General features: G+C 47.9%; 1 long non-coding RNA gene across 1 annotated transcript; it reads left to right on the top strand.

Moving 5' to 3' along the window:
• The first annotated feature begins 258 nt into the window (after positions 1 to 258).
• Positions 259 to 6,122, top strand: LOC119112777 (uncharacterized). The gene is made up of 3 exons (XR_005095780.1): positions 259 to 383; positions 4,072 to 4,144; positions 6,043 to 6,122. It is a non-coding gene; the product is annotated as an uncharacterized LOC119112777 (long non-coding RNA).
• Positions 6,123 to 9,114: the final 2,992 nt, after the last annotated feature.

The raw sequence follows: 9,114 nt of genomic DNA on the forward strand, positions 1-9,114 counted from the left end.
AAGCATATACATGAGTGTTCTATATGCGCATGTTTGTGGCTTCTACGGTACCCCGGTAAAACTCAGAACTAAGTTGCTTTGTGGCATACCCATTACTAAACATATGTAATAGAATTTGGTCTGTGATCTTCGATTCCAAGATACACACACGCCTCTCACTACCTGCCTGACCTGACCAACTGTTGACTGCGCACCATTCCGCACCCCTAGAATCCGAGGTACATACATACGTGTCACTTCCTGCTCGACTTAGCCAGCTGTCGAATCGGAGGCGAATACCGCCCGCCGTCCCTGGTCGCTGCCGCTGCCATCTATGCTGGTGAACTGCTGTTTCTTGGAGATGACGCCAGGTGGATGCCAGGACTGAGCTGCGTTTATCGCTCGTAAGTGTCGTGCATACTCGTCCATGTTACACGAAGATAATTGCACGTTGTGACGCTAAATGAAAGGTGTTGCTGGGCCCGGATCCTGAACGTCCACCTACCAACCCCTGTTACGTAAATCCGCACGTACTCAGTAAGCATTCGAATGTAAGTAGCCACTTATTGGAACTACCTGCCCGCATTCATGTACGCCTGCTATGGTTTGTTGTAAGTTTTCCTGTTTTAGGTCCCTTCAGTTTGATCCTCTCCCGACGTGGAGGGGTGAAAGAACACTTTTATTCAGATACCCCCTAATATTTTTCAAAATAAGTTCTGAACATTTCTATACATGATGCTGAAATATTGGATAGACGAGTTAACATAATTTTTGCAACTGTTGTAAAAAATTGAAGTTTGAAAATTTGACGATTCCTGACCTATGATCCTTGTTCGAGGTCATCATGATGGCTTTCTCTTAAAATAGACAATTGACGCTTATTTCTATCGGTGAATGCGCTTCAAACTTTCTGTAGACTGTTTTTTTTCTCAACCGTATCTCTCTGAGTCACTTAGCACTGCATCTCTCACGCATCACTGTACTGGTTTTTGTTCCACAGCTGTACCCACACCCGTAAGATTTCGCAACATAGCTGTAAAACGAAGAAAGCTCATATTGCAAACTCGCCGTACCTTGTGCCATGCGCATTTTAGACAAATGTTGGTATAATGCTGTTCGGTATGACAAGTCGAACCAACGCGCGGATCGGTGAAGCACTTGTCATAAGTGATGCGCTATAGCGTGTCACGAACCACGCCCGATGCCCTGATGCCCCAGCTCTGATGCGCTCTGTCCTTGTTTTTTGATGGACTTTTGCTGCCAACACTTGTTCCCTGACCCGTACAGGTGACCACCTGAGGTCATTCACAGGTCTCATCAAACAATCACAGGCCTGGGGCCGTTCAGTCAGTGGCCTATAACTAGTTTTGGAGGCTGGTAATGCATAATCGACAAGCATCAATCGTCGCTTTTATCGCCTCGTAGCCGGGCAGTGACGCTCCGTGAAATGTTACTCGTAACTGGTTGCCGGGCCCTGTGGTCACGAGCGAGGCCGCCTCTCGAGCGAGTCGCCACGCCAGTCAACTGTGGTGTGTTGTCGCACCTACAGCCCAGCCCGGCCCGGCTCTACCCGGTCCGGTCCGGCCAGTTCCACCATTGTCGAGCTATGTCTCATGACCACTGGTCGTACCCGTACTACGTGTTATGACCACTGGTCGTGCCGACAGGCGGCTGTCAACAACAAGTAGCTCAGTTCCTTAAAAGCTGTGCTTAATGCTTTCAGGACTTCTGTATGCAGCCTGCTGCAGTTAGTCGGTTCGTTTGCATCTTTGCAATTATACTACAACTTGAGCTCCACATTTGATTAGCAAGGAAAGCCTACAGTTATCCACTCAGCTAAAAGCTGAAGAACACGTGTCGAAAACAGGCTCAAGTTTTGGCGAACCGGAGCCGGGGCGACGACAGGGAATCACCACACTTCGACAGAAGGACCAGACAATGCTTGCTGAAGTTTTACCGACATGTGTCGTTGCATGGCCGATTTGTGTAACCGGTCACCTGTCGGCAAGAAAGCAAGATCCATCCGTTGATGGGTGTCTTCCTCATTGCTGCCAATCCTCAGCAGCCGGAGCAGACACAAGCGGTTTAGGTCATCGAAAAGTTAGTTTTGTCTTCATTTTATAGATGGTGCTTAAAACTTTGCTGCGATGCTGTCCCTAGTTGTGGCGTGCGCACGTGATGCCTGTTAGATGGCGGCCAACTTCGTCAAGTTCGGAAAGCTATGACAGCAGGGGAAAATAAAAGCAAATAGAAAAAGAAAAGTAAATGTTTGCAAAAAAGTTATTCCGAACGATTCATAACACTGCAGTTGAACAATTCCTCTTTGCTTCATTTCACTCTCGTAATGACTTGTTTCTGTTTGTTCGGGGTTTGAAAGTGAGATAGCCATTTGAAACATCATTCCCGGTAGTTAGGCCCTTTTAAGACGTGAAACCTCTCGTTTCTGAGCTAGGAGCACGCGAGCTCGTGCAATGAAGGATGTGTCATCAGAAACAAAACCAAGTGAGACAAAGGCATTCCTAGGCGCTGCAGCCCAAAAGAACACGGCATAAGAAAAGTTTTCCCTGAAAATCTGGGTTTGTGAAGCGCGAGCCGGTCGAAATATCGTCATAAACCGACACCCGGCGTTGCACTTACCGTGTGATGGGCGGGGGCGGTTGCCTCAGGTAACACCGAACCATTGCGCCTAATGATAAAAAATGACTTCGCATGTGAAATCGATGCTACAGACCGCTTGTTAAAGCGATGCATGCGAAAATGCACCATTCTAAGGAACAATATGCGGTTTACCAATCGCCCGATTGATCGTCTCATGGTAGAAACATAATGTCTTGCTGATGAACTCGTTGTGCGAGTACGCTTGTTAGTACTGCTGTTTGACTTCCACTTCTCTAAGACAACTCACGTGTTGCAAACAAAACCATGCATAGCACATGGCTCAGAATACATTACCTGGTATACAACTTAATGTATAGGGCAAGGTCCGCAGTCTGTGTCACGGGTGTGGAGGGGATTAGAGTGACCCCACTAAAATCTTGCTCATGGCCGAGCCTGCGTGTTCGATGCACCGTCCCAAAAACAGAATGAGCTTCCAGATTGTTACTTCAGTTGGAAACTCATACAAATTTGGAACAGTCCGTTGAAAAGGAGTGCCCCACATTTGCATGCGATTTTGAAGTAAAACAGTCATCCTGAAGATCATTCGGTGCAGTTCAAACCCTGCTCTTCTTGAAACCTAAACCCCTCCTGTTTCTGAGCTACACACCTGCGAAGATGTGCAGACTATTTCGGAGGAACCATTTCAAGGCCACATAGGCATCCATGACGCCATAAAGTCCTACAAATCCTGTCATTCCATTGGCCATGCGGTGATCAAGGCCGATAGAAATGTACTTGTCGAGTCATTCATGTCGGACGTTCGTGAACACGATTTTCAGACATAACGGCCTTCAGCTAACTCTCAATCAATGTTGTGCAAGGTAGGATGGCGTAATCAAACAATTGCGTATTGAGGAGCATACTTACTGAACAGAGAACTTGTGTTGTCTAAAGCTCTCTTTCCCATGAAAAAATATACCAAGAGACAGAAGTGATCTTATTTCATCACATATGATGCTTGATCTTGAAATGCGGAATATTCCCTTCAATTTTACAACACGCTTGGCCTGCGGCGTCACTCGTTGCCCAATATGCCCTAACGTACCATCGGCCCTTACCTCTGATTTAAAATGCTCGTAAATCTCGTTCAGGATAGGTAAAGTCATCTGATTGCGCTTTGCTTTTGTCTTATTCTGTGTGGAACTGGATTGGCTGGTGGGAATAATTATCCCCCCACCGTCGGCTCTTAGCGTGCACGAAGTCTCGTCATCCCTCATGTTAAACGTGTCAATATCTGAAGAACATTGGCAATGCTATGCGAGGACCAATTGCAGGTGGCTTTACCACTGGAATGCAGAAACATCGTCAGCACTAAGCGTATATGCTGCTACCACCACCAAATTATTCACAGCTTTTTTAAAAAGCCGACATTGGTGTAATGTTGAAGACGACAGTGTTGACTTTCATTATGTGCTAATATTCCATCTGTTTCAGAAAAGAGGATGTGCAATCGCTGGCGACGCTTCTTTTAGTAGAGCTGAGCCATTCGCGAGCTTCTTCTCTGCAGGTATTTTAATTGTGTAGAAACACACGTGACATTCGCTATCGCGTGTACTGTAAAACACGAACGGACATGATTAAGCTTGATCGTAAACCAGCGGTCAGGATAAAAGCATAATTGTGGTCAGCAGCTTATGTTCGCTATGAAAAGGTGAGGCTGTTTATTCCTCGCAAACCAAGCTATTAATAACCTCCGCAAGTAAGCAGCGATTAGGAACGCGACGAAAGAATGCTTTCATTTTGGGTGGGCCCCAGAATCAAAGGCCGGCCTGGGCAGTCTGTTTTCATGTCTGATAAGCATGAAACAAGGGCTCTGCCATGGGTCAAAAATCGTCATGGTTGCATCAATACTTAGCGTCAATTTCCGTGCAAAATCTACTAAGTCGCTAAGTCAACAGCGTTTGGGAACATACAATGGAGCAACCTGTAACGATGATATTATGCCTCAGCGCAGTTGTGCTACTGTGAGTTAAGATTTTTAGGCAGCAGACAAAAAATGCCGTCTGACACAGCTGGATCTCCGTTGAATTTAATTTTTTGACAGTAAGGCTGTGAAATTCATTGATGCAATGGGATCACAAAACACAGATTTAGGTGTTCCATTTCTATGCGCAGTTCACAGCATTGTACCTAAACAAACACTTGGTTGGATACAGGTCCACTTGACCACCACAAGGTTTTCCAGAATAAATTCCAGACGGTGCGGTGCAGCCATGCCAAACTTGCTATAACTGTAGGCCATCGCATACCGATATTTTGACATACAAATTGGATGTGTCTCATCAGGCTCTGACCTGTAGAAGTTCAAAGTCGGGCCATGGCTGTCATCGAAGACAACTCCTAAGGAGTCTTTCAAACTGATGCGACAACGGAATGTTAGAAGAAGTCATCCTACTTTGAGTTGTTTTTTTTAGACATGCGGACAATAAAAATTAGCATTACAACTAATGTTATGACTAATGACTTAATGACTAAATTGCCCTTGGTTCCCACATAACAGTCATGTTAAGGCCAAAACCCAACCGCCTTTTTGCTGGAAAGCTGTCTGTACGGGATAGTTTATGACGATCATTTCAGATTCTTTGATCACCTGGACGTCAACAAAGTCCTAAGTTGACTTCATGAAGGTCAAGGCAGACCACCTACCTAAAATGACATCGATTAAGCTTTTCTGTGGGGAACACCTCGTCCAGAGTAGTTTTGGGCGCATATTTCATATGGAAATATCAGTATAATTCAAAGGGCTGTCGTCATTGTGATCTACTGAATGCCACACACGGCCAATGGCCCGATATGTAAACAAACTTTTGCGTAGAGAAGTATGCTATGTTAAAGCTGGTTACGTAAAAAGGTTTTCGGGGACTTCGGACAACGATCTGGGGTTTTACTTAGTTTGGTATTATTAGACCCGAAAGTCATAACGTATGGACCTAAATATTTGGCACAAATGTGCTCATTGTGAGCCCTACGTACCCTGTAAGTTTGACGCCTCTAACTCTGTTTTGCGGATCTCAGGGAGGGAATATGCCCTCCAGCCAAGCGCGGTGTATACCACATGGGTGCTGTTTAAGTCATTATCTATTTGATATTATATTTTTTGTGCTAGGTATAAAATTAGATTAAGTTGTTGCGTTTGTAGATCCAACTATCCAGACGCATACAAATTGTTGACGTTATAATGTGTTAAAGGTGGAACAGCTCCATGTAGTGATGGCTGCCATCCGTATGTCTCGCTTTTTATGTTGAGTTCTTCACCTATGCGCCATGATCGGCCGCTACAAACATTGATCAAAACTGCTTTAAAGGAGCGATACAGCTGTCGATGCCGGGATTTTTGGAGCGGAAAATACAGCAAACTGTGTGTGCTCATCGACCGAGTGTGCCTGAGACGTTGTCCTGTTGCAGGGAGCGCGAAAAAAGTACTCAAGCGAATCGCGCTACGGGAACCTGGTGTCGTGCGCCGAGGTGGCGCCCGAACGTGCCCTCCGGCTGGCGCTGCGCCAGCAGACGCCGTCCGATCCGGGCGCGGCGGCGGCGGCCACGGGCCCTCCCGGCAGCGACGCATGTCCGCAGCGACGTCTCGAGTGCTCACGCGCGCCCCACACGGCGGCGGCACCGTGCGCGCTCGCGGGCCCAGCAGTGCCCAACAGGGTGCCAACGGGTGGGTTGGGAGGCCTTGATCCCGGCGCGCGGCTGCAAGTGTCACATGATGCCCCGCGGAGTGGTGAAATGTGCGGCGGTCAGCCGTTTTAAGAGCTGTCGGTACGACTGGCGGGAACAGCTTGGCCACGTTAAAGCTGGCGCAGGCCCAGGTTTGACCCGAATAGTAGTCCATGTAAGATTTTCTCAGGAATGAAAACACCGGTAATTTGCTGGATTACTGATTTGTTGGATGCATTTTAAAGATATTTTACCAATTTCTAAACCACTATTGTGTTTTTACTGTTATTCTCATGAAACGGCGCCCCACGTTGTGTATGTGTGGCGGCCAGCCCATCGAAATTTTATCATTCTTCTTTCTTTGAATACAAGCACAAGAAACTATCCCGCCGATCAAGGGCATCGTTTTTCAAAGTATGCATTTTATTTGTTGTGTGTGAACAGCGGTGTAATTTTAGGAAACTATAGCAGTCAGCCAAACACACGTGATTAGAGCTGTAAAAGCATCTGTCGGTTTATGGGCCGCGTCTCCATGTGACGCAGGCTTACGGTCGGCAGCCGGGTATGCCAGTCTGCAGCTGAACACAGCATGAGGAGACGACTGAAGACTCGCCCCCGACTACCTTCGAATAGCTCCAATAACTTACCCTGTTGTTCCAGAAGAGACCGGGAGCATAAATACATGTATCGGCCATGTCAGCCGTCAGCTGCTACACGTCACACGTTAGGTGCGCCGGCGCGTCGCTGATGAGCACGTGCTGAGCTTGCATGCTGTGTTCAGTCCCCACAGTTCTAGCCGATGCACGCCGGTTTCTTTTATGTATAGAGCGTGTATGAAAAATCGTACGTAAGGAATGCAACAGGGCTTCAACCTAGTGCGTAGTGCTTAGCGCCCCTGTACGATCCTGTCACATGTGTCACAACCGGCAAGTCCTCGTGAGCGTTGGGATGCACGTTGCCTGATCTTGTTTTTGTATTGTTTTCACGTCTGCTTTAAAAAGGAATGTACGCCAGAAATGAAAGGCAAACCAATGTTGATAAATATACTTTCCATGAACTAGAGTGCGACACTCAGGCCGGATAATCTTAGAGAGGCTGATAAAGCTCGTTACTAAACCGATCGACGACATTCGTGCCAATGGGGCTGGCATGAGAGGGCCAGAGCCCCATCCACATCGCGAGCACATTCCAGTTGCGCCTCTGAGGGCCAGCGCAGGCGGCCTCTCGCTGTGCTCGGGGACTGAGTGCTCTTCTACGGCACTGCTTTCACAATGACAGCTGGTAACCACTCACATCTAAAAAGGCATACTGGAACAGTCTGGAAGCGTTGTGACTAGCCAACACCTACCAATGTAGTGTTTTGAAGAAAATTTTGTGGGCAGTTTGTATTCCCCGAGTGTCCGTTGCTGTTTCTTTCCCCGAACGGCCCCCCTCCGATTACTTCCCAGAACGGTTCGTTCCCCTTTGGGAGCGTCCCCGAGCGGTACCTGCGCGGCGATACCACGACAGAAATTCTTACGCAATTGCTGCTGACGACCACGACATAGCTTCTAATGGAAATACTTCTTCGCGATATTACTTTCACGCAACAAAACTTTTAACGGAGTAGTTCTGAGCGCTAATGCTCCTACGCGTCAAAGCGTCTATGGCAGATACTTTCACGCGGACATTACTTCTAGTGAAAAACTTCTAACACTAAAACTTTTACCGAGATAAAACTTCTAATGCAGACTTTCGCGACATTACTTCTACTGTAGGAACTTCTAACGCATGAAGTTCCACGCGACAAAACTTCTAACGTTGGATCTTCTCACTCGAAAAACGTTACGGGCTCCCATCGCCGGCACGGGGCCCTGGGTCCTAAAGCCAGAAAGTTGGGCTCCTCGCCACCTCTGTAAGTCATGGGCCTCTTCCGTACCGGGGCTCTTTTTTCACTACCGCTCCCAGGGGCCTCTGACTCGTGGAGCTCAGTTCCCCCATCGTCTGAGCGGATTCGCTGTCGGAATTAGTCATTTTAGTCGCTCGAAGTGTTAGTGTTGGTTGTCAAAGTGAAGCTATTTTCAGTCGCTTGGTTAGCACAGAGAAGGCCTTCTGCACAGGGGGTGGCACTAGAAGGGTCACCCGACTCGACCCTCGGATTAGGGCGGGCGATCCGGCTCGTTGGCGGCGGCGAATAACTTAGCGCAAGCTGCTAGAATAAGGGGGTTGGAAGGTGAACAGGGTTAGGTTCACAACCGGTATTTTACTTTTTACATCGCGTTCGTAAACTCAATATGCGCCATGAACAATATGGCGGGTATATTTGGACGCTCCATATGAGCGCAATATGGACGCTCAATGCAAAATAAATGCCACGAACTGTCTGACAGCTTCAAATGCTATCTTATGAGTGTCGTCATCACATAGCTACTTGTTTTAGAACATATGCACGCGTGTGTAAAACGGAATGTTGGCGGTTGGTACACACATCGTTTTCTGTACGAGCGCGACGTCGCCTGGGGTAATAATAGTGCGAGTGAATGACATTCTGCGGGCACGCTCTGTTTCATCAAGTGCCAACGCAAATGCCTGAGTTACGTACCGTCTGTCCAAAGCCGTTGAAATGGGGGGGGGGGGGGGGGGTAGGGATGAAGCCAGACCGCGGCGGTGGCTTTCGACACCGGACTATTCTTTACCGGAACGGCTTAACCCTCGCCCTGAGGGACGAAGGGTCTGTGCGACCAGCAAAGGTCTGCTAACAGACCTCCTTCACGTCCGGCGACCACCAGGTGGCGGGCAGCGGTCAGCCGGCGGGTCAGCGGCCGCCCGGTCTATGAC

The sequence above is a fragment of the Pollicipes pollicipes genome, unplaced genomic scaffold, assembly GCF_011947565.3.
Source record: "Pollicipes pollicipes isolate AB1234 unplaced genomic scaffold, Ppol_2.1 Scaffold_7261;HRSCAF=8764_pilon_pilon_pilon, whole genome shotgun sequence".
NCBI lineage: Eukaryota > Metazoa > Arthropoda > Thecostraca > Pollicipedomorpha > Pollicipedidae > Pollicipes > Pollicipes pollicipes.